General features: G+C 44.8%; 1 protein-coding gene and 1 pseudogene across 5 annotated transcripts in view; one reads left to right on the forward strand and one right to left on the reverse strand.

Moving 5' to 3' along the window:
* Positions 1-3,010: 3,010 nt before the first annotated feature.
* Positions 3,011-3,720, reverse strand: LOC120878827 (annotated as a pseudogene).
* An 11,457-nt stretch (positions 3,721-15,177) lies between these two features.
* The window catches only part of AZIN1 (antizyme inhibitor 1), a 34,841-nt gene continuing 26,872 nt past the window's right edge, over positions 15,178-23,146 (forward strand). For 3 of the 5 annotated variants that reach the window (XM_040261968.1, XM_040261967.1, XM_040261964.1), the window contains exon 1: positions 15,178-19,781. The gene's annotated coding sequence lies outside the window, so the exon portion shown is untranslated. The remainder of the gene's footprint in view (positions 19,782-23,146) is intronic. The other 2 variants (XM_040261966.1, XM_040261965.1) reach the window with 1 other exon arrangement.

A 23,146-nucleotide genomic window follows, 5' to 3' on the forward strand; every position in this document is an offset into this window, starting at 1 on the left:
ATAAAGAGAGGAACTGTTTATAGGGAGACTGTACTTGGGATGATATTATGATATATTTCGGTTATGAAATATAAGACCCAAATTTCCTGGTCAAAAAAAAAAAAAAATCATTTCAAGGGATCAAGGGAATTCCCTGGCAGTCTAGTGGTTAGGAACCCACACTTTCACTCCCGAGGGCCTGGGTTCAATCCCTGGGCAGAGAACTAACATTCCGCAAGCCACAGGACGCAGTCAAAAAAACAACAAAACAATTCATCTTAACATCATTTGGGCTCCAAAGATAGATGTATATGTCCATACGATATGGCCACAAGTAACTGTAACACAAGACAGTCTATGAAAGCCTCTTTAAAAACTTTTAAGAAACTTACAAAATTACATGGAAGCATTGTAGGGATTGTAGGGGTTAATAACAGCCTTTCTTTAAGGTGTGCTACTTGGCACGAGGATTATTTTGCACTAAAGGCAATGGAGACCTTGTAGGCTCAAGAGAAATTACTGCCCCTCCCTTAACTACCTAGAACAATTAAAATTGGGGATTTTTTTTCCCAGAAAAAGAGTTATTACCGAGATGCATTTTATCTAAGTGGCCCTATCTATATGGCAGAGTAGACATCTAATTCCCAGCCATTGACTCTTCTTCTTGGAATCTCCCTGGAACCTGGAATCTCCCTCCTCTCCTCTCCTTGGAAGTTCCTATCCCATTCCTCAGCTCCTTTATGCCTCATTCTGTGTTTCTGTCTCTACCTTTCCTGGATGTGGGGTTTCCATATGTACAAGTTAAGATATTATTTTCTCTTGTTCTCTTGTCTTACATCAATCTCATTCTTAGACCAGCCAGAAGAACATAGAAGGGTAGAGTTAAGCTTTTCCTCCTCCCTGACAGTTTTATAACTGCTCCCCTCCCCACGGCAGTTTTATAAGCTCCCTCCTCCCCCCGCCCCGCCCCCCCCCCCCCCCCCCGCCCCGGGCCCCTGCCCAGGGGCTTCCCAGGTAAAGAATCTTCCCAGTGGTAAGGAATCTACCTGCCAATGCAGGAGATGCAAGAGATATGGATTCAATCCTGGGCCCGGGAAGATCCCCCAGAGGAGGAAATGGCAACCCACTCCGGTATTCTGCCTGGGAAATCCCATGGACATAGGAGACTGGTGAGCTTCACTCAATGGGGTCACAAAGAGTCGGACACGATTGAGCAAGAACACGCACAGGGGAGGCAGAAAACTTTCCTTGAGTAAGTACTGTTTAAAATATGTCTTGAAGTGCTCATTACATTTTTACAGAGTGAGGTGGCAGAGGTCAAGAGCACACACGTGAAGCAGTGGGAAAGGATAATTGGAGGAGTGAAACTATGTGTGTGTTCTGAGAGGGCAAAAGGTTTCATGTGGCTGAAGAGCAGGGTGCAGGAGGGAGAAAAAGAAGCCAGCATGAGTTAACTGTTCTCAAGCAGATGCCAGACATTTTCAGATGTCGCCACATTTAGTCCTTTCAGCAGTCCTTGAGGTGGTGTCTATTGCCACTGTTTTACCAAGGGTTCCGAGGCCAAAGAACTTCTCTCCATCTTCATGCAGTGCTGAGGGTGAGGTGGAGAGGATGGCAGAGAGTAGATGAGGGGAGGTTGCCCACCAGGTAACCAGTCCACACTCAACTCTGGAGGCACTGGGATGGAAATCATGCGAGAATTCTGAGCAAGGAATGACATGATCGCCTCTGACTTTTAGAAAAACAACACTACTGGTAATGGAAGAATTAAAGAGAGTATTTTTTCTCTCCTTCATTCAATTAAAAATAATATATTGAAAATTTCCTGTGGGACAAGACTATACATCAAACCCATGGGAAAAAATGTTTCAGTTCAGTTCAGTTCAGTCGCTCAGTCTTGTCCGACTCTTTGCGACCCCATGAATCGCAGCACACCAGGCCTCCCTATCCATCACCAACTCCCAGAGTTCACTCAGATTCACATCCATTGAGTCAGTGATGCCATCCAGCCATCTCATCCTCTGTCATCCCCTTCTCCTCCTGCCCCCAATCCTTCCCAGCATCAAAGTCTTTTCCAATGAGTCAACTCTTCACATGAGGCGGCCAAAGTACTGGAGTTTCAGCTTAGGACTAACCAAATCTCATGAAATTTACAGTCTCTCTCTGTGTGTATATAATATAGCTTATATATGCCTTTCTCTACATACATATTTAATTAATTTAATTAACTGGTTGATTTTTGGTTGTGCCATGATGCTTGGATCTTAGTTCTCTAACCAGGGATTGAACCAGGGACTTGGCACTTGAAAGTGCCAAGTTCCAACCACTGAACCACCAGGGAATTCCCTCTATATATTTTATAACATACACACACACACACACATACAGAAAAGTATCTAACAGGAGAGTTAAACATTTATATTTTAATCATCTTTTAGCTCACAAAAACAGTATGACAACATTTTTCTTTTAAAATATTATCTGTAAATTCTGGATAGGAATCCTTTATTAGATATATAATCTGCATACATTTCCTAGCATTTTGTGAGTTAATTTTTATTCTGTTGATAGTGTCTTTTGATGCACAAAAGTTTTTAATTTTCAATAAGTCCAATTTGTCTGGGTTTTTTTTTTTTGCCTGTTTCTTTGTTGCCATATGCAAGAAACCACTGCCAAATCCATTGCCATGAAGATTTTTCCTAATTTTTCTTTAAGTTTTTCTTTTTTTAGTTTAAAATTTTACATTCAGGTCTTTGATCCATTTGATTAATTTTTGTTTGTTTGTTTTGACTGAATGAGAATTTTTATATCTTCTATGTAGCCTTTTCCATCTTGGCAATGGGCTTCCCTGATGGCTCAGCGGTAAAGAATCCTCCTGCAATACAGGAGAGGCGGGTTCAATCCCTGGGTTGGGAAGATCCCCTGGAGAAAGAAATGGCAACTCACTCCAGTATCTTTGCCTGGAGAATCCCATGGATAGAGAAGCCTGGTGGGCTACAGTCCCTGGGGTTGCACAAGAGTTGGATATGACTTAGTGACAAAATAACACAATGTCCACTGACTTTGGACCAACGAAGTTGCCTCCCCAGTGATAGCAGATCTCATTTCTGTCATTATAATTGGTCCTGATGGCTTCCACCAGCTTAGCCAGAGTGCCCTTGTCTTCCAAGTTGACTTGTGTGAAGGCAACTGTGCAGGTCTTCCTGTGGACCACACACCCCAACCAGCCTGTCCTTCCCCTTGATGATACAGTAGGGAACCCCCGTCTTACAACACAGGGCAGGCAAGAAACCCACCAGTTCACTGGGATCCACGTCATAGGCAACCACCACCAGCTGAGCCTTCTTGCTCTCCTCCAAGGTGGGGACAGTATCAACGACTGCTCAAAAGATAGGTGGCTCTTAGTGGGGACGTCCCCTTGGCCTGCAGCTTTTGTCTCAGCTCAGGCCAGCAACTTCTGCTTCCTCTCTTACTTCATCTCTGGTCTGCACTTGTGGACCAGCTTAAGTAGCTGTCTGGCAGTCTAAGACCTGGCTGAATTGGTTAATCACGGGAGGCACTCTCAGCCGCTTATATAAGGTACTACATGTCACTGCAGCAGAATGTAGCAGGGTCACTTTATGAAGCAGGTGAGTTTCCTTTTGGGTAGGATGTCCAGTTCACTTTCTCAGCCTCCTGATTCTTCATGACAGCAGAGGCCTGGTCTATCTTTTGCCCCTCAGCCTTCTTTCCCCTCGACATCCTAGTGGAGAGCCCCTGAGCTAATTTTTGTCTATGGGATAAAGTAAGGTCCAACTGCATTCTTTTGCATGTAGATATACAGTTTTCTTAGCACCATTTGTTAAAGAGACTGTCCTTTTCTCATTGAATGGTCTTGGCAACTTTGTTAAAAATCATTCTTTCTGGGCTCTCTATTCTCTTCCACTGGTCTGTATGTCTGTCCTATGCCAGTACCACACTGTTGTGATTACTGCAACTTTGTAGTTAAGTTTTGAAATCCAGAAGTGTGAGTCCTTCAATTTTGTTCTTTTTCAAGGTGGGTTTTTTTTGGCTATTCTTTTGAGATTCCATATGAATTTTAGGATGGATTTTTCTATTTCTGTCACACACAAAAAAAAGTCATTGAGACTGATAGCAATTACATTTGAACCTGCAGATTGCTTTGGGTAGTATTTACACAGCATTTTGAATGTACTAAATGTCATGGAATTTATACTTTAAAATGGCTAATTATATCCTATGTGAATTTGAGCTCAATTAAAAAAAAAAAGATTGGGCAATTATATCTGAAGAGCAGGTATGTGTGTGGCATGAGGCAGCTGGAAGGTAAAGGAGGTTGTGATCAGAGGGAGGAAGGTTGGGATTAAAGGCCCCAATACTGTATAGTTTAGAGCTGGTGAGGGCCCCTGGAGTTGAGCAGTAAAAATGGCTAAGGTGATCCAAAGCTTATCTACAAAGACACTGACTTCACAAGATAATTCAAGATGGCAACTTCAGGAACTTTTCTGGTGGCTCAGTGGTAAAGAACCCAGCTGCCAATGAAAGAGACATGGGTTCCATCCCTGATCTGGGAAGATTCCACATGCTACAGAGCAACTTAAGCCCATGCGCCACAGCTATTGAGCCTGTGCTCTGCTGCTGCTGCTAAGTCGCTTCAGTCGTGTCTGACTGTGCAACCCGATAGACGGCAGCCCACCAGGCTTCCCCGTCCCTGGGATTCTCCAGGCAAGAACACTGGAGTGGGTCGCCATTTCTTTCTCCAATGCATGAAAGTGAAAAGTGAAAGTGAAGTTGCTCAGTTGTGTCCGACCCCTCGCGACCCCATGGACTGCAGCCCACCAGGCTCCTCCGTCCATGGGATTTTCCAGGCAAGAGTACTGGAGTGGGTGCCATGGCCTTCTCCGCCTGTGCTCTAGAGCCCACAACTACTGAACGCGTGTGCCACGACTGCTGAAGCCCTCGCTCCCTGGAGCCTGTGCCCCATAGCGAGAGATGCCATCGCAACAAGAAGCTAAAGAGTAGCTCCCATTCACCACAACTAGAGGAAGCCCATGCATCAACAAAGACCCAGCACAGCCAAAAAAAAAAGACTGCAACTTCGGAAGGATGCACGCCCAGCTAGGGATGGCGGTCATCACACGAGTGGTGGGGACAGCTGGGATTATAGGGGACTTTTATCATTATGTCAACGGCATCTTTTTAAAGAGAAAGAATACTGAAAGCTTTTGAAAAGCTATGATACAGGAACTACAGTTCAGGAAAAGAGGACAATGACCTAAGTCCCTTTTTTAAAAAATAAAATCATTGTGGGAGTGGCAGGAAGGTGTTACGTGATACATGGGTAGGGGTATGGGTGGGCCAGCTGGCTTCATCTCTTCTTTAGTCTGGCACTAATGTTGGTGAGCCGGGAAATCCCACCTCCCAACCCAGAAGTATGTGAGGCTTGGTAAACACCTCTCCATTCAAGACTAAGGCAATGGAGGCTATGTTCTTATAAGTTCTTATAAGGGTTCAGTCAAAGCAGGAATGGAAGGCAGACTGGGGATGTGGAAGGATTTGTTCAGCATGAAGTGGGGGTTCCAGAGAAAACAGAAAAGTGTGAGAAGGAAAGGAGCAGCTGGGGAGTGAGTGTGGGAAGGCACTAGGCAGCCTGCACAGGATAAGATGGGTGATGGGAGGCATTAACATTTTGGCATTTATGTGGTATGGGAATAGCATAGTTCAATGAGGAATAGGCCTTTAAGGCCCAGCAAGACCTGTAATGTTAAGTTTAGTAACAGTGAAACAGGTCTCCTGGGATCCAAACAGGATATTGGACTTCAGCTGGGACAGTAGAATTTGGGTAGACAAGAAAACAACAGGACAAAGTCCCAGAGGCAGACACCAGTGTGGATAACTCTTGAGGGCCGGTAACCCCTTGAGGGCCCGTGAGCAAACCAGACAGACTGAAGCTGCAGGTTTGCGTGGGGGATGAGGCACTAGTTCTCCAGGGTGGGGCTAGATTGTGAAGAACTTTAGAAGCCAGCTGAGGAGTCAAGACATGATTGGTAAGAAACAAAGTTTCATTATGAGTTTTTACCAGGAAAACAGCATCTAAGGAAGATTAGTACCTCAAATGGACTTCCCAGATGGCACAGTGGTAAAGAATCCACCTGCCAATGAAGTGGGTGCAAGAGACGTGGGTTCGATCCTTGGGTTGGAAAGATCCCCTGGTGTAAGAAACGGCAACCCACTCTAGTATTTTTGCCTGGAAAATCCCATGAACAGAGGATCCTGGTGGGCTACAGTCCATGGGGTCACAAAGAGTCAGACACGACTGAGCACTCACTCACTCAGTGTAAGAAATATCTACACTAAGTGGATTGGGACAGGAAAAATCAGATCTGCCACAGATTTTGCAGCGATCTAAATATGTGATATAGAACTGGACTAGGGAAGAGAAAAACATGATGCTTTCAAAATAAAGATGAACAGAACTTGTTTTATATATGGGAGAAATAAAGAAAAGAAGGAACTGAAAGTTTTCAAGCATGGCAGGGGAGATATGAAAGAGGAGGATCATTTAGTGGGATGGAATGGACGGTGATGAATGTAGTTTGGGACCTAGATTCATTTCAATCTTACAGCTAAGTGAGACTTTGCAGTTGGCCACGTGGAACAACTAAGTTTCATGCTTTTCAGATAAGGAAATCTTGAGTTTGAGATAATAGAGGACATCCTAGAAAGGGTGTCCTAGAGGCAGCTGACCATTCATAGCTGCATTTTTAATGACAGATCAAAACTAGTGACAACAATGTTGGAGTCATAGGCATAGACCTGTCAAATAATTCTGTAGGAATGAATAAATTATCCAAGGCAGAGGACAGAAAGTGGGAAGAGAAGAGGAGACTAAAGACATAAGGAAGACAGCGGAGAATTGAATCAGGAGGTAGAAGAGAGACAGGAATTTTGGCTTTGCTATTTGTTAGCTATAGGAACTTGATAATTTATTGACCTCTGGGTCTCAGACTGCAGTCATATCAAGGCTTGACAGAAGGGGGTTGGGAGAGCTGGGGAATCTTCTTCCAAGATCACTCACGTGGCCTCTGGTCACTAGCTGGTGGCTGGGACAACGTTATCTTACTATGTACGCTTCTCCATAAAGTCACTTACGACATAGCAACTAACTTGTCTCTGAAAGTAAGTGAATGAGAGATGGTCCCAGTCTCTTACAACCGAATCTCAGAGCTAACATCTCATCACTTTTGCCAAATTCTATTCATAGAAACACGTTAAGGGGGAAGGGTAATATAAGGGTGTGAATACTAGGAGGCAGGATTTTGGAGGCCATTTTAGTGACTGCCTGCCATAATATCTAAAACAGTTATATTCTTAGACTGTTTTCTACTATTGTAGCTGGTTCACCTAAGTTGGCCATTCAATAAATATTGAATCCACTGAGGTAGGCACAGGCACAGGTGGTGTACAAAGAAGGCAATTTTGCCTAAAAGGAAAAGTCACAGAAATTTCCACAGGAGAAATTATGCTTGCACTAATTCTTAAAGGATAAGCACGAGTTCATCTGGTGATAGTTGGACTAAAAAAGAAGGCTGAACGCCAAAGAATTGATGGTTTTGAAGTATGATCCTAGAGAAGACTCTTGAGAGTTCCCTGGACAGCAAGGAGATCAAACCAGCCAATCCTAAAAGAAATCAACCCTCAATATTCATTGGAAGGACTGTTGCTGAAGCAATACTGACCAACTGAAAAACTTGCCTGCAATACTTCAGAAATTTTCTTAAGGTTACAATTAATATGCTCTCAGGAAAAACACAAAGGCTATCCTCCCATTTTCAATGCTATTACTCTATTACAATAAAACTGAAATTCTAGTTTTGTTTTTCATTGTTGACTTTACTAATTCTGTGAGCTTTGGAGGCCCTCAAGGTTGACACATTCTAGTACCTTCTTGCTTTCTTCACCTATACATTCTGTATGTGTGACTAAAGTAAGCTGGTTTGGCAGTTTCCCAAACTGGCAAAAATAACAGAACACCAAGGAGCTTTTCCAAGGGCTTCTCTCCTCATGACCTGAGCTGTCACTGTAGAATACGTAGTCCTGGTTCTTCCCTGCAAGTGTGGAGTATTGCTTGGGGCTGTCTGATCACCCAAGCTTTGGTCCAATCCAATCTGACTCCCCAGACCTAAGCAACCAGAGGGCAGAACAAGCAGTGATCAGAGGCCCTAAGTAATTCCAGCTCATCATATTTGAAGAATATTGATTTTGCTTTTTGTGACCATTGTTCTCTAACAACTAAAAGGCTTGGTTCATCATTTTACTGTGGTATTAGCCACCAAATGTTGGATCCCAGTGTTTGATAGTCATATAACTCTGCTGCCAGTGGGTACAGTGCCTGGGAAGTAAGAGGCATGCCACAACACAGACCCTCTGTGTTAAACAATCTTCCACTCAAGGGTTGGCAGCTGGAAATTTGATTTAGGAATCAATGGTGCTGTTAAGCACCATTGTTTTTGTGCACAAAGAACAATGACTGACTTTTTTTTTTTAAGCATTCTTGATGTTATACTATTATAGTAACCCACATTTTCCATTCTTTCACTTTCTTTGAAAAGCAAACACTCTTTTCTTGGTAATTAGGCACACAAGTGAAAAAATACACCCCAGTTTTTCTTGGACAGCTTATCTCTACTTTATGACTACCATTTAAAATTAAACAAAATAAAACAAACAAACAAAAAAAACCCACTATTCAGTTCTCTCAAATTAGACAGGCATTTTCTTTTCTTCCTCCTTTATTGCAGACTACTGATTTTCTTGGAAAAGAGAAGGAATCATAATGGCAAATACATCCTAATTTTAGTATGAGTAAATAAAGCATTATAAAGAAATAGATATTCTTTATATGTTAATATGTAACCATCATATTTAAAGTAATGCTAAATTTTGCTGGTTTTTAAAAAATAATATTTAATGAGTAGTAATGAATATGTCCACTTTTACTTTGTGATTAAGTAAAGAAAATGTCTAAGAGGTCCCTTTTCTCCAATATCTTCCCAGGGCAGAATCCCATCTGTATCTCTGAGCCAGTCCAGACAGCCTTTTGCTCCATGAGACAACCCAGAGCACTGCCAGTTACTACGTTGTTATAAAGTAATCAGAGGTCTATGTTCAAGGCACTGTGCTGAGTGTTCCATCAGATTAAAGAAAGAAGAATAAAATGCTTGCCGTAAAGAAACTTAATACCCTGTTGGCAAAGTTCAGAAAATAACTACAATAACATAAGACAAGAATCTAAAGGGGATTCCATGGACTGTATAGTCCCTGGGGTCGCAAAGAAGTGGACATGACTGAAAGGGGCCATAGAAACAAACCAAACCTCTTGGAAACTCAAGGCTAGGAATGAGGTAGAACATAGCCAAGGGGACCCACTGGACCTAGTTCTGCTGTCTGGACTGACTCTGTGGTTTCTCTTGTCCATGTGTAGAGGTGACATATTTATAGATGAGTCAAAGAGGCAATGTAGTTGAGCAGCCTGACGCTGGGTCTAGGGCATTAGACATCTTTGGCTATGAAGCTGGACCTTTTCTTTTTTAGCTGCATCACCTTGAGCAAGTTACATAACCTCACTATACTTCCAGTGTTTGTTATTTTTTTTAATATTTAGTTATTTATTTAGTCTGGGTCGGGTCTCAGTTGCAGCACGTGGGACTTTTGTTGCGGCCCGACGTTCTCTCTAGTTGCAGCCTGGGGGCCTGGTTGCCCCTCGGAATGTGGGATCCTAGTTTCCTGACCAGGGATGGAACCTGCATTCCCTCCATTGCAAGGTGTACTCTTTACCACTGGACCACCAGGGGAAGTCCCTGTACTTCCATTCTTTAATTTGTAAGATGGGCATAGTAAGACCTACCTGACAAACTTATTGAAGAATTAAATGATAATATAAGAGACTTTAGAGTAGTGCCTGGCACCCAGTGTATTAAAAAAAATCATAGCTGTTTGCTTTTATGTTTTTCCAATTTCCCTCTGATTTTCCCATTTTTTTAAACTATCAGTTCAATTCAGTCACTCAGTCGTGTACGACTCTTTGTGACCCCATGAATCGCAGCACGCCAGGCCTCCTTGTCCATCACCAACTCCCGGAGTTCACCCAGACTCATGTCCATCAGGCAGTGATGCCATCTAGCCATCTCATTCTCTGTCGTCCCCTTCTCCTCCTGCCCCCAATCCCTCCCAGCATCAAAGTCTTTTCTAATGAGTCAACTCTTCGCATGAGGTGGCCAAAGTACTGGAGTTTCAGCATTAGCATCATTCCTTCCAAAGAAATCCCTGTTTATTAAAGTTAATGCCTATACAATGCCTGGCTTAGAACAGATTTATAGAAAATGTTAGGTTAATTCCACTGGGGACTGTTAATAACAGACTATCATAAAATGGACAAGCAATAGAACTTTATTTTTCATAGTGCTGAAGGTTGGAAGTCTCAGATCAGGGTGCCAACCTGGTTGGCTGATGGCTCTGTTTCAGGGGGCTGACTTCTTGTATCCTCACTTGGCACAAGAGGCTTGGGGTCTCTCTGGAGTTCCCCCCAAATTATGTCTAACATTTTTATCACTCCTATTAGTATGTTGTCTTCTAGACCTCCTCAACTTTATGGCTATGCTGTGCTGTGTTGTGTCGCTTCAGTGGTGTCCGACTCTTTGCAACCCTATGGACTGCAGCCCGCCAGGCTCCTCTGTCCATGGGGTTCTCCAGGCAAGAATACTGGAGTGGGTTGCCATGCCCTTCTCCAGGGGATCTTTCCAATGCAGGGATTTATCCGGCATCTCTTGATGTCTCCTGCATTGGCAGGTGGGTTTTTTTACTAGTGACACGTGGGAAGACTCCATTTTTATGGTTATCCTCCAAACTATCTAGTTTGCATTCTCCTGTATAATGTGCTAACTATAATGTGCTTTACAACAGTAAAACTTTGCCTTCCCAAATTTTCTATTTTCTGACCAAAACAGTAAAGCAGGCTGTTACCTTCCTTCTGACCTGTAATTTGCCAATGCATTAATTTATTGAATGTCCCAAATTATTGTATTCAAGTGTTTTTGGTTTTTGGTTTGTTTTTAGCAATTCAACACATGCCTTTTTGGTTCATGGCCAGCTGTGGTCAACTATCTTTTCTAGATAGTATTTCTTTTTATTTTTTTTGGGTAGTATTTAGATAATCAACAATCAGGTCTCTCCTGTCTTGTACTTATTCAATTGATTTTTGGACTCTAAATGAAGATCTTTTCTTTTCATTCTTTCGTGTAGGCCAGGATTCTTGGTTGCAAGTAAGAGAAAACTAGTTGGAACTAACTTAGGTAAGAAAAACAATTTTTTCTGTTTGTATAGCTGAAGAACAAGAAAAATGGGACAACTAGATTGTTGACTATTCCTTTTTCAAGATGAGCGGTGGCTTCATTTTCTCACATTGCTTTCTCCTAGGACTTCTGTGCCAGCAGCTCCTGGTTCATACTGTCATGAGATGACAACAGAAGAAATGATTCCCTCATCCACTCCTCCTTCTTCCAACCAAGGTCTGAATCAAATATGTACCAATCGTTATTGAGCTGCCTCTACAACCAAGATAGGTGAGAATCTATCAACCTCTAAACCGGTTACTGTGTCCCAGGAAGTCAGAGGGTTGAAAAGATAGTAGTGCCCAGCAGAGCTCAGGGTATGGCAGGGAAGACGTTCTCCCAAAGGAATGAGGAATACATTTTCTATAAGCAATGGAGGTGGTGTAACAGGAGGGAAGAGGGCAGGGCACAGCTTTCAAAAGAATGACACAGCCCAAGGACACAACATAAACTGATTAGAATCTAATGGGACAAAGAGAGCAGACAAGACTGGATCCTCAATCAGCAAGTGAAATGACACACCCAGAGGTGCCAGGACCAAGGAATGGGCGGTGACCAAAATCCTGGAAATCTCCAATCCTCCCAGTCATTAGCATATGAAATTACTGAGCCTATAAAAACTAACCACACCAAGTTTCGCTGCCGCACTTGCCCTCTGCAATGGCCCACACTGTCTGGAGTGTGCTTCTCTCTGAATCTAAATAAATCTACTTCTTACCTATCTGGTGGCTCAGAGGTTAAAACATCTGCTTCCAATACGGGAGACCTGGGTTTGATCACTGGGTCGGGAAGATCCCCTGGAGAAGGAAATGGTAACCCACTCCAGTATTCTTGCCTGGAGAATCCCATGGACAGAGGAGCCTGGCAGGCTACAGTCCACGGAGTCACAAAGAGTCAGACATGACTGAGCGACTTCACTTCACTTCTTACCTATCACGTTGTCTCTCTCTAAATTCCTTCTGTGATGAGACATCAAGAACCTGAGCTTCAGTAGGTCCTGAAACCAGGTACTGTGGATTTTGGCTGGGTTCAAGTTCCAGCCATGTAGGTTCAAATCCCAGTACATGGCTTCAAGTCCCAGTCTGTGGTAAATGGTTTCAGCAGGGCTTCCCTGGTGCCCAGTGGTTAGGACCCTGTGGGCACAAGAGCATGGCTTCTAACCCTGGTCGGGGAACTAAGATCCTGCAAGCCATTCACTGCAGCCAAAGATTAAAAAAATAAAAGCAGTGGCTTAAAATTAAATGACTTAGCTAAGAAGCACCAAGATGAAGGAAGGTTTAGAAATTACTACCAGCAACAATGACGGTTGTTACAGATGGTTGAATGACACAAAAATATTATTTTTGTGAAATCAAACCATTTATGTTTCTTCTCCCTATTTTAGTAAAGAAGCAACTAATCTTTTTGTTTTTATGGCAAGAGTTTTTCTCCTTTTCATTAGTATTAGGTAGAGCAAACTTAAATAGCTATAGATGTTTATCACAGAACTTGCAAAACTTCAAATTAAATGACAAAGGAACAAAATGTAGCCTGCAGTTACCACTATTAACAATCATTTAGGTGCTTATGTGGCAGCAACTAGTCTATTTATTAAAAAAAATAGAGCATATCATAATTCACATTGGACAAAAATAGATTTCAGAGCTCCTATTTTCTATGACCTGAACCAAAAAGTTTAGGATATCTGCCAGGCAGCTGTTTGGAGACAAGCCTATCTTGCTATGTATTACCCAACAAACAAAACACTTATCAGATAATACCTGACAGTAAATTGAAAATGAGATTAATTTTTCAAGCATTTCCTAACTCCCAAAGATTAGAGGAAGATATGAGGGAGCAAACTCATGTGTCAGCCTACTGATTATTCTAGTCATGTGTGTTAACATTTAATTTGTAAAACTGGATTACTGCTTTGCCCTTTAATATCGGTTTCAAAACAGTCCTCTTAAATTAACGGTGAATAGTTTGTTGTTTCTCAAAGTAATAAAAGATGTTAGTGTACAGCTTATGACTTGCTTATCTTAGAAACCACCCAGAATCACTTACTGAGCTGTATCTAATGGCATACATTGCCACTGACATGAAAATAGAAATTCTTTTCCCTTAAACTGGGTTTGTTTCTGGACTCTATCATCCTTTGCTTGCCATGCTTACCACTGTCCAACTCTTTGCAACTCTCTGAACTGTAACCCTCCAGGCTCCTGTGTCCACAGGATTCTCCAAGCAACAATACTGGGGTGAGTTGCCATGCCCTCCTCCGGGGATCCTCCCGACCCAGGGATGGAACCTGTGGCTCCTGCACTGAAGGCAAATTCTTTATTTCTGAGCCACTGGAGAAAGTCCAAGGACAAAGACATGGGTGATATCAAAGATACCAGCGCTGGAATGCAGGATGCCTGTTTTGGGATGCCACAAAACCCTACTGACCCGATCCCTAAATTTTGTGAGAAAACAAAAACATGACGATAAAGTCTCCTTCCAAATTGAGTGAGTCCTCATTTGAGGTGAAAATCAACCTAGGTAAAGGAATTACAACTCTTAAGAGATTATAACAACAGATGCTTAGCAAATAAAGGATAGCATATATCAATTCTATTTGAAGAGAGAATGGTATATAATCTGAACTGTCTTCCCAAAGTAATTTACAAAGCAAGTACATGATTAATTACTCATTTTTTCAGTTCAGTTTAGTCAGTTCAGTCGCTCAGTCATGTCCAACTCTTTGAGACCCCATGGACTGCAGCTCACCAGGCTTCCCTGTCCATCACCAACTCCCGGAGCTTGCTTAAATTCATCCATCGAGTTGGTGATGCCATTCAACCATCTTATCCTCTGTCATCTCCTTCTCCTCCACTTTCAATCTTTCCCAGCATCAGGGTCTTTTCCAGTGAGTCAGTTCTTCGCATCAGGTGGCCAAAGTATTGGAGTTTCAGCTTCAGCATCAGTCCTTCCAATGAACACTCAGGACTGATCTCCTTTACGATGGACTGGCTGAATCTCCTTGCAGTCCAAGGGACTCTCAAGAGTCTTCTCCAACACCACAGTTCAAAAGCATCCATTCTTCGGCGCTCAGCTTTCTTCACAGTCCAACTCTCACATCCATACATGACCACAGGAAAAACCACAACTTTGACTATTGGACCTTTGTTGACAAAGTAATGCCCCTGCTTTTTAATATGCTATCTAGGTTGGTCATAACTTTCCTTCCAAGGAGCAAGCATCTTTTAATTTCATGGCTGCAGTCACCATCTGCAGTGATTTTGGATTTTTACTAGTCTATAAAAGACATAGTGCCAGACTCTTGATAAGCAAGTTGCTTTTATGGAAGATTATCAGTGTACAAAAAGATGTGGTGGACAACTGAAAAAGTGTGAATGTTTTAGCTATTCAAAACCTATATTTTGGTTTTCTATGAAATAACGTGTACTCTAAGAATGTATCTTAGTTGTTGGTGACAAAAGCTCAGCTTCTCTGTACACTGGTGCCGAATCAAACCTCAGAGACAGAGTTTTGGGTGAAGCAGAAAAGTTAGCATAATTGCTTTGCCAGGCAAATAGGGACACAGCAGGCTCATGTCCTCCAAACTAGGTGTCCCAACTTGGGGAAAATAGTGACAAGTTTTACAGTAATTATTGAAAGAGAGCATGATCAGCTTGTGGACATTCTTCTGATGGGTTGCAGTGAGCTAACTAGGAGTCGGCATCATCCACCTTCAAGTCCAACAGGTCTGGGGTTTACATGCTTTGGGGCAGCATATCATCACTGATCGGCAACTTCTCCCTCCTGGAAGGGGTTTCAGTATCTACAAAATAGCTTGAAGATATTGCTGTGTATATGCATTGATGGGTTTCCCTTGTGGCTCAGCTGGTAAAGAATCCACCTGCAATGTGAGAGACCTGGGTTGATCCCTGGGAGATCCCCTGGAGGAGGGAAAGGCTACCCACTCCAGTATTCTGGCCTGGAGAATTCCATGGGGTTCGAAGAGTAGGACAGGACAGCGACTTTCACTCACTCACTCATATCCATTGATGGGAAAACAGGACCTTGCCCCAAGGCTACTCTTGACTATTTCTCCCTGGTCTTGCATTCCCCCCTCTTCCTTAATTAACAACAGCTTGAATCTGCCCCCTGCACACTAAGGCAAGGTCATGGAGGCTAAATGAAGGCTGTTTTCCATAATCAAAGAAATGAGGGACACAGAAAGCCTCTGTGCCCAGGTGCTCCACAGGGCCCTGCATGATATCACAATAAAAATTCTTATTAAGCTCTTTTCAAACATTCCCATTAAATTATGATTTTCATGCTCAATTACCATTGGACTGTTTGTCACATTTATATATGTGACTATAAGATATTTCTATTATAGGCTGATAATTTTAGGGTTACCCATTGTTTTTTGAGTGACTTGTCTTTATCAACGATCTAACTCATTCAGTCTTTTACACCTACTGGCACAAAAGCAAACAAGTTTGAATCAATAAACCAGGATGATCTAAGTGTGAATGGTATTATTTTATCTTAAGGCTCTCTATTTAATAATAATACTTTCTCTGGCACTACCTGTGATTTGTGTATGAGTAACCTGACTTGGCAAAAAACCCCAAACCTCAAACCCGAAACACAATTAAACATGCTGTTCTCATTAGGCAGCTATCATTCTGTTAAAGTTACCTACTACGCTGTCTAGTTCATTGCAGTACAGTTTTTAAGGCTCTGTTGTATGCAATAAAAGCTAGTATGATTTAGATTTGAATACACAAATACTAATTGTGAGAGTACATAGTTTGAATAATAAATTGTTGAGTTGCTTCACTGTATAAACAATGATGGAGTAGGGTCTAGTCCAGTTGAAAGAGTGCACATTCACTGACTTCATCTCAGCTTCTCTTGACTCAAATCTCTGCTATGTGTCTGTGCCTCTCACTCCACTGAAATTATTCAGTTACAGGTCACACATACCTTTTCAGGCCCGTATCATTCTCCTACTGGATCCTTATGTCACGTGAGTGTATGTTCCTCCATTGTCTCGTCACAACAAAGATTTGGAGTGACGCTTATAATAGCTTTCCAAGAGCTCTCCCTGCCACAAATTTATAGTCCCTTTTCTTCTCACCCTTACACTCTCCCCTTTTCTAAAATTCAGTTCACTCTTATGACTGAAACATTTTTGGCTAAGAATCCAAACTTCTTAACATGAATTTGGAGTTTACCGATGACATGCCATTTTCCCAAATCAGAAGAATCCCTTTCAGGAATATGACATTCTGATCATTCATTCCATCTTGGAACACCCTCCATGAAGGGCTTGGCCTCACACTATTGTGATTCTTCTCCTACTCCTTGGGCTGGTCCTCTTTCTCTCCTCTCTACCATTTCTCTAAGTCCTGTGCTTAGATCCCTGTTCCTTTAGACCTTAACATTTCCTTAATTACCATGTCTATAGGAGAGGGTCCCAAATTTACAGCCAAAAGGGCTCCAGATCTCTGTGTTTTCAGAGGCCTTTGGACCATTTTTACATGAATATCCTATCAACAGCTTGGACTATGCTCAAGGAAGGCTCATAGTCTTCCCCCAAAACTGGGACATTCTATTTCTCTGTTTGTGATTCCAGAATTCTCCCCGTTGATTAGTTTCATATCCCCAAATAATTTGCTAACTTCTCCTTTCCCTTCCATTCTCTGATAGCTCAGATGTTAAAGAGTCTGCCTGCAGTGCTAGAGAGCCAGGTTTGATCCCTGGGTCGGGAAGATCCCCTGGAGAAGAAAATGGCAACCCACTGAAGATCCCTTGGAGAAGGAAATGGCAACCCACTCCAGTATTCTTGCCTGGGAAATCCCATGGATGGAGAAATCTGACAGGCTACAGTCCGTGGGGTTGCAAAGAGTCAGACACGACTAAGTGACTTCACTTCACTTCCTCTCCCTTAACATTCAAAATTATCCCTACTCTCTATGCCTTCATCTATGCCTTCCTCTCTATTCCACATTTCCTGCTTCTCTTAACTATATAACAGTCGCCTTCATGGTTTCCTCTCTTCTAAACTTTCTATTTTCAATCCCATTGATGCTAGAGAAATCTTAAAAAAAAAAAAAACTTTGAGTATATCATGTCCCCAATTAAATGGTTCCGAAATGAAGTCCAAGCTATGATCCCTACATTTCACGTCACCCTCCTTTTCAATCTCATTTGCAACCGTACCTATGCTGGAGCCAGAAAGCTAGTTCACAGTTCTTTGAACTGGCCCATTTCTGTGCGTTTTCTTAAGTAGTTCCCTTGCCTGGAATATCTGCTCTCAAAGTCACTTATTTCCCATGTCTGGAGTGTCTGCTCTCAAAATCTCTCTCCACCTTTCCCCAGTAGCCTTTCTCTCACTGAGCTGCGGTTATTTCCCCCTTTCACTAGATTCCACACAGCATTTTATCTGTTTACAACAATTACTTAGTTATTTGATGTAGTGTTATTTCACCTGCTAGACTGTTATCAAGATTTCAAGTGTATTCATTTCTAGCCTTCCTCCCTCCAGCAGGGGCTCTAGTAAAGTGCTGTGCTTGTAAATGTTCTGAAACGAAAAGAATTTTTAAGGAATGAAAGAGAAAACCAAGAAACAGCACAGTGAAATATGGAAATATGAAATCGGGAACAGAGTCCACAGCCCCTAGTTTTTACCTAGTACTCTCACCTCAGAGCCTATGTTCAGCATTGCTACCTTCCTGCCCAGGAAAGCTCTCTCTTCCTTTCATATCTGATTTGTAGCAACCACAGTGCTACAAAGTAAACAGATGGTCGGGAAATGCCAGTGGAAAAAAGTCTGTCTTTATCGCAAAAATTTTGGAGTGTGTGTCAATATATATTTCATTTGTGCCGTTGCATCTGAGTTGCAAGGCATTAGCACGGGAGGACTCAGGGTTTCTGATGGGGAGCGCCACGATATTTTAAAAACATGAGAATAAACTAAAAGCCATGTAAATCGTCCTAGGCTCCCCAGTACAAATAAGTTTGCTCTGTATGGCAACCCAGTCCAGTGTTCTTGCCTGGAGAATCCTAGAGACGGGGGAGCCTGGTGGGCTGCCGTCTATGGGGTCACACAGAGGCGGACACGGCTGAAGTGACTTAGCAGCAGCAGTAAAATTAAAATGACCGCGCAATGAGACGTAGGGAATTGAAGTACTGTGCCCTTGTAACGTCGGTAATGCCCTCTCCAATACAGGTCCTTCATGAATAAGGACCGGGTCGGCTGGCCTCAACCATTCTAAAAAGAAAGCCAGAAAAGCCACACTCCTTAAAAAAAAAAAGAAACAAAAAAAACCCTACTGCACCACACTGCAACGTGCAACTGCAACGACATGCCCACGCGGTCACGAGCCCCTGCAACCACCCGAACACTGGGCCGAGCCGTTCTGGCCCTTAGGAACTCGCTTCCCAAAAAACGGAGCGCCGCAACCCGCGGGGGCTTGAGCTTCACCTCGGGAGGGCAGTCCGCAGGCGTAGCCTACAGAGGCCGCAAAAAGCGGAGAGCTCTCGAGGAGGTAGGGGGGCGGCAAGCTCCAGGGGTGGCCCCCCTCTTTCACCCTCTTCCAGGCAGAGCAGGTTCCAGGCAGTGCAGGCGTCGCGCCAGCTTCGGGCCCGGACCGCGCTTGGCGCCGCGGCCGCCGGGCCCAGCTCCCAAAGCGCCCCGGCCCGCCTCGGGCGTGAGCGCAGGCGCCCGGGCGGCGGGGGCGCGGGCGACGCCGCGCTCTGTCCAGGTCACCTCCCTTCTCCTCCGCCCGCCCACGTCCGCGCAGCGGGCCCTCCGTCGGCCGGGGAACCGGGGGAGAGCGGGAAGTGGCCGGGGGCGGGGGAGACAGGCACCTGCACCGCGGGGTCGCCCCGCCCCACCCGCTTCAGCTCGCCCCGCGCCGGCCCCCTCTCTTTTCCGCCCGCTTCCCTCCTCTCAGCGCCGCGGCCCCGCGCCGTCCGGCTCGCGCGGCTGGCTGTGACGTCACCAAGCCCCGCCCCTCACTATAAAGCCTGGCGTTGCCGGCGCCGCCTTCCCACACTCGCTGGCTCTTCGCTGGGTTGCTGTGTGTTTCCTTTTTTCCCTTTTTTTTTTTTTCCCCCCTCCGCCTTCTCTGCCTCTTCTCATCCTTTCTCGCTCTCCGGCTCTGCGGTGTGACGAGGCCGAATCCTCTCCGCACCCAGCCCTCTCGCCTTTCTTCTTCCTCGCCCGCGCCGTTGTTCCGTTTCTCTCCCTCGGCCGCCGCCGCCGCTGCTGCACAGCTGGTGTCGGTGCCGCGCTTTCCCCCCCACGTCGTTCCTGCAGCCTATGGCCCAGGCCGCCTTGGGTATTTCTGCTCAAGGTAACCACATCCCTCTTTAAAAATTCCGCCGAAAAAGAGAAGACGCTTTACCCGACTCTTTGGGCCGTTATCTCACGTGAGTAGTGACCCTAGGAGCGCGGGCTGGGCCGGGGCCGGGGCGCGGGGCGCCGGGGGGTGGGTCGGCCTCGGGAAGCTGTCGGCCGCCTCAGGCTGGGCCCCGCCGACCGGCCGGCGTTCCTCCGCAGCGTCCCCGCGGCCGGCCACCTCGAACATGGCGGCTGGCGGCGTGTGTGGCGGCGGCGGCCGGTGGCTCGGCGGCGGCGCGGCGGGCTGGGGCGGCTGGCGCGCCTCGGGTGACCGCCGAGCCGAGCCCAGCCCCGAGCGGCCGCGGTTGGGTCGAGGGGGCGTGTGCGTGTGTGTGGACTGGGGGGCGCGCTCGGGGGTCTCGCCGCCGCGGGGCTCGGCGTCGCCTCCCGGCGGCAGGCGGCCCCCACCCCGCTCCCGTGGTGCATTGCTGTTTCCGGGGAGGGGGCCGGGCTGCAGCCCCGAGGGGCCCTGGTGCAGCGCCGCGCCTTCGTCTCGGGATCCCGGGCTGGCGGCGCGGCCGGCTGCAACCGCCGCGGCCTTAGGTTATGAATGGAGCGGGGCGGGCCCGGCGCCGGCCTCCTGTGACAGCTGCCGGAGGAGGACGGGTGCCTGAGGGTGCGGAGAGCGCGGCCCTCCCCTCTCTGCCGGAGGAAAGTTGACGCCGCCAAGGGGCCCGGCGGCGGGGAAACCCCGGTGTCAGGTAGCGAGCAAGAGGCCTTTGGCCCCTTCTGGAAGCCTCGGGGCTGCCGCCCCGCCCCCTGCGGCGCTGGCGATTGGGCTGAGTCGTCTTCACTCCCCCCGGGCCGCCTCCTGGAGCCCAAGGATTAGTCACCATGGCTTCGTTTTCACGTCCGCGCCACGATTCCTGGGCCGAGAGAGGGAGAGCGGTAGGCTTGGATGGCTTATCAAGTACTATTTTGGCAGTTAACGGTGGTGTTTCAGTACTTCCCTGGTTGCTCAGACGGGTAAAGAATGTGCCTTGCAATGCAGGGAACCCAGGTTCGATCCCTGCGTCGGGAAGATCCCCTGGAGAAGGAAATGGCAACCCACTCCAGTATTCTTGCCTGGAGAATCCCTATGGACAGAGGAGCCTGGCGGGCTACAGTCCTTGGGGTCGCAAAGAGTCGGACACGATGAGCGGCTTAACAATTTCCACCAACGGTGGTGTTTTAACAGCCTTACCAAGTGTATATCCTAAACGTGTGTTTCTTAGGCTAAGCTACTGGTTCGGCAACCTGAAAAGGTCAGGCACACTGTTAACGGCCCCAGGATATTTCAGCAGCTTTAACGGGATTTTGTGGTTGCATCGTGGACACATTAAGATATTTTGTGTCCTGTCGTGTTTCCACCCTTCAGCCTCCTGCTTGGATGAGAACCTGAAAGCTCAAGGGAGAGAGTCGATATGTGATGTTATAGATGAGCCTGGCAGAAATACGGCGAATGACTATAGGGCAGAGCCCTGCAAACCCTTTGATTTCTTTTACAAATATAGGATGCAGATGCTGGTTATGAAGGCAAATAAGCCCTGAAGAGTTAGTGGGAAAGATAAAGGCTCCTGATGGTCATAGGTGATAATGGAGGGTACCGTAATCAAGTAATCGGTGCCGTCCCTCTTGCCACTCAGGTTTAACTTAAACATTTTCAAACATATAGAGGGAGTGAAAGAATTGTACCCTCACCTGGATTCAGGAAACGATTAACATTTTGCTTTACTTGTAATTGCTCTATTCATTCATCAATCTTTATTCTGTGTATTTCAAAGTAAGTTGGAGACAACAGAACGCTTTACCCCTTCAACTTCAGTATGCACATATCATTAGTCTAACACTGTTTAAGTATTTCTTTAAAATAGGGTAAATTTTACATAACAGCAAAAACCACACGTCTTGAATATACCATTAGACGAGTTTTGACAAAAATACAGCTGTGTAATACAAACTTTTATCAAAGATGAGAAAAGTGCCATCAAACCCAGAAACTTCTCTTTTGCCCCTTCAAGCTCCATCCCTCACTACCCACAAAGGCATTCACTGTTCTTTTTATTAACCATAGATTAGTTATTATGGAAGTCTATTCTAGAACTTCCATATAAATGAAACTATATATTGCATGAAAGGTTTCTTTAACTCAGAATGTTTTTGATATTCATCCATAGTGCGCTCACCAGTAAATTGTTCCTTTTAACTGCCGAATAGTGGTCCATTATATGAATACCTTGCTTGATTTTTTTTTTTCTTTAAACAACTTTATTTTGGAATAATTACAGATTTGCAGAAAAGTTACAAAGATAATACAGAGTTATACTTTTCACCTAGTTTACCTTATAAGAGGTGGTACACTTGTCAAAATTAAGAAACTGACTTTGATACATTCAGTTCAGTTCAGTCTACCAGTCCTGTCCGACACTTTGCGACCCCATGGACTGCAGCATGCCAGGCCTCCCTGTCCATCACCAACTCCCGGAGTTTACCCAACTCATGTCCATTGAGTTGGTGATGCCATCCAACCATCTCATCCTCTGTTGTCCCCTTTTCCTGCCCCCAATAAATGAGTCAGCTCTTCACATCATGTGGCCAAAGTATTGGAGTTTCAGCTTCAACATCAGTCCTTCCAGTGAACACTCAGGACTTGATTTCCTTTAGAATGGACTGGTTGCATCTCCTTGCAGTGCAAGGGACTCTCAAGACTCTTCTCCAACACCACAGTTCAAAAGCATCAATTCTTCCGTGCTCAGCTTTCTTTATAGTCCAACTCTCACATCCATACATCACCACTGGAAAAACCATAGCCTTGACTAGACGGACCTTTGTTGGCAAAGTAATGTCTCTGCTTTTTAATATGCTGTCTAGGTTGATCATAACTTTCCTTCCAAGAAGTAAGTGACTTGTGATTTCATGGCTGCAGTCACCATCTGCAGTGATTTTGGAGCCCCCCCAAAATAGTCAGCCACTGTTTCCACTGTTTCCCCATCTATTTGCCATGAAGTGATGAGACCAGATGCCTACCACCTAAACTCCAGATTTTCTTTGGCTTTCACCAGTTTTTAATTTCCTTTCTGTCTAGAGGCCAATCTAAGGTGCCGCATTTCCTTTTAGTTGCCATGTCTTTGACAGTCTAGAGAAGTACCAGCCAAATATCCAATAAAATATCCCCCATTTGAATTTGTTTGGTAGTTTTTCTTATGATTAGGCTGTGGTTTTGGAGTTTTGGAAAGAATACCAAAGTCATTGATAAAGGCAGTGTAAGGTGAGACATCCTGATAACTTTGGGTTTACTAAGTTTCTGGGTAGTTACTGTCAAAGTGATGGGAGGTTTTTAGTGCTTTTTATTGGTCAGCTGCTGACTCAGTTAACTCTAGTTCTCTCTGTGCTATTTGCCAAGATAGTATAGCAA

The sequence above is a fragment of the Oryx dammah genome, unplaced genomic scaffold, assembly GCF_014754425.2.
Source record: "Oryx dammah isolate SB20612 unplaced genomic scaffold, SCBI_Odam_1.1 HiC_scaffold_19, whole genome shotgun sequence".
Lineage (NCBI taxonomy): Eukaryota > Metazoa > Chordata > Mammalia > Artiodactyla > Bovidae > Oryx > Oryx dammah.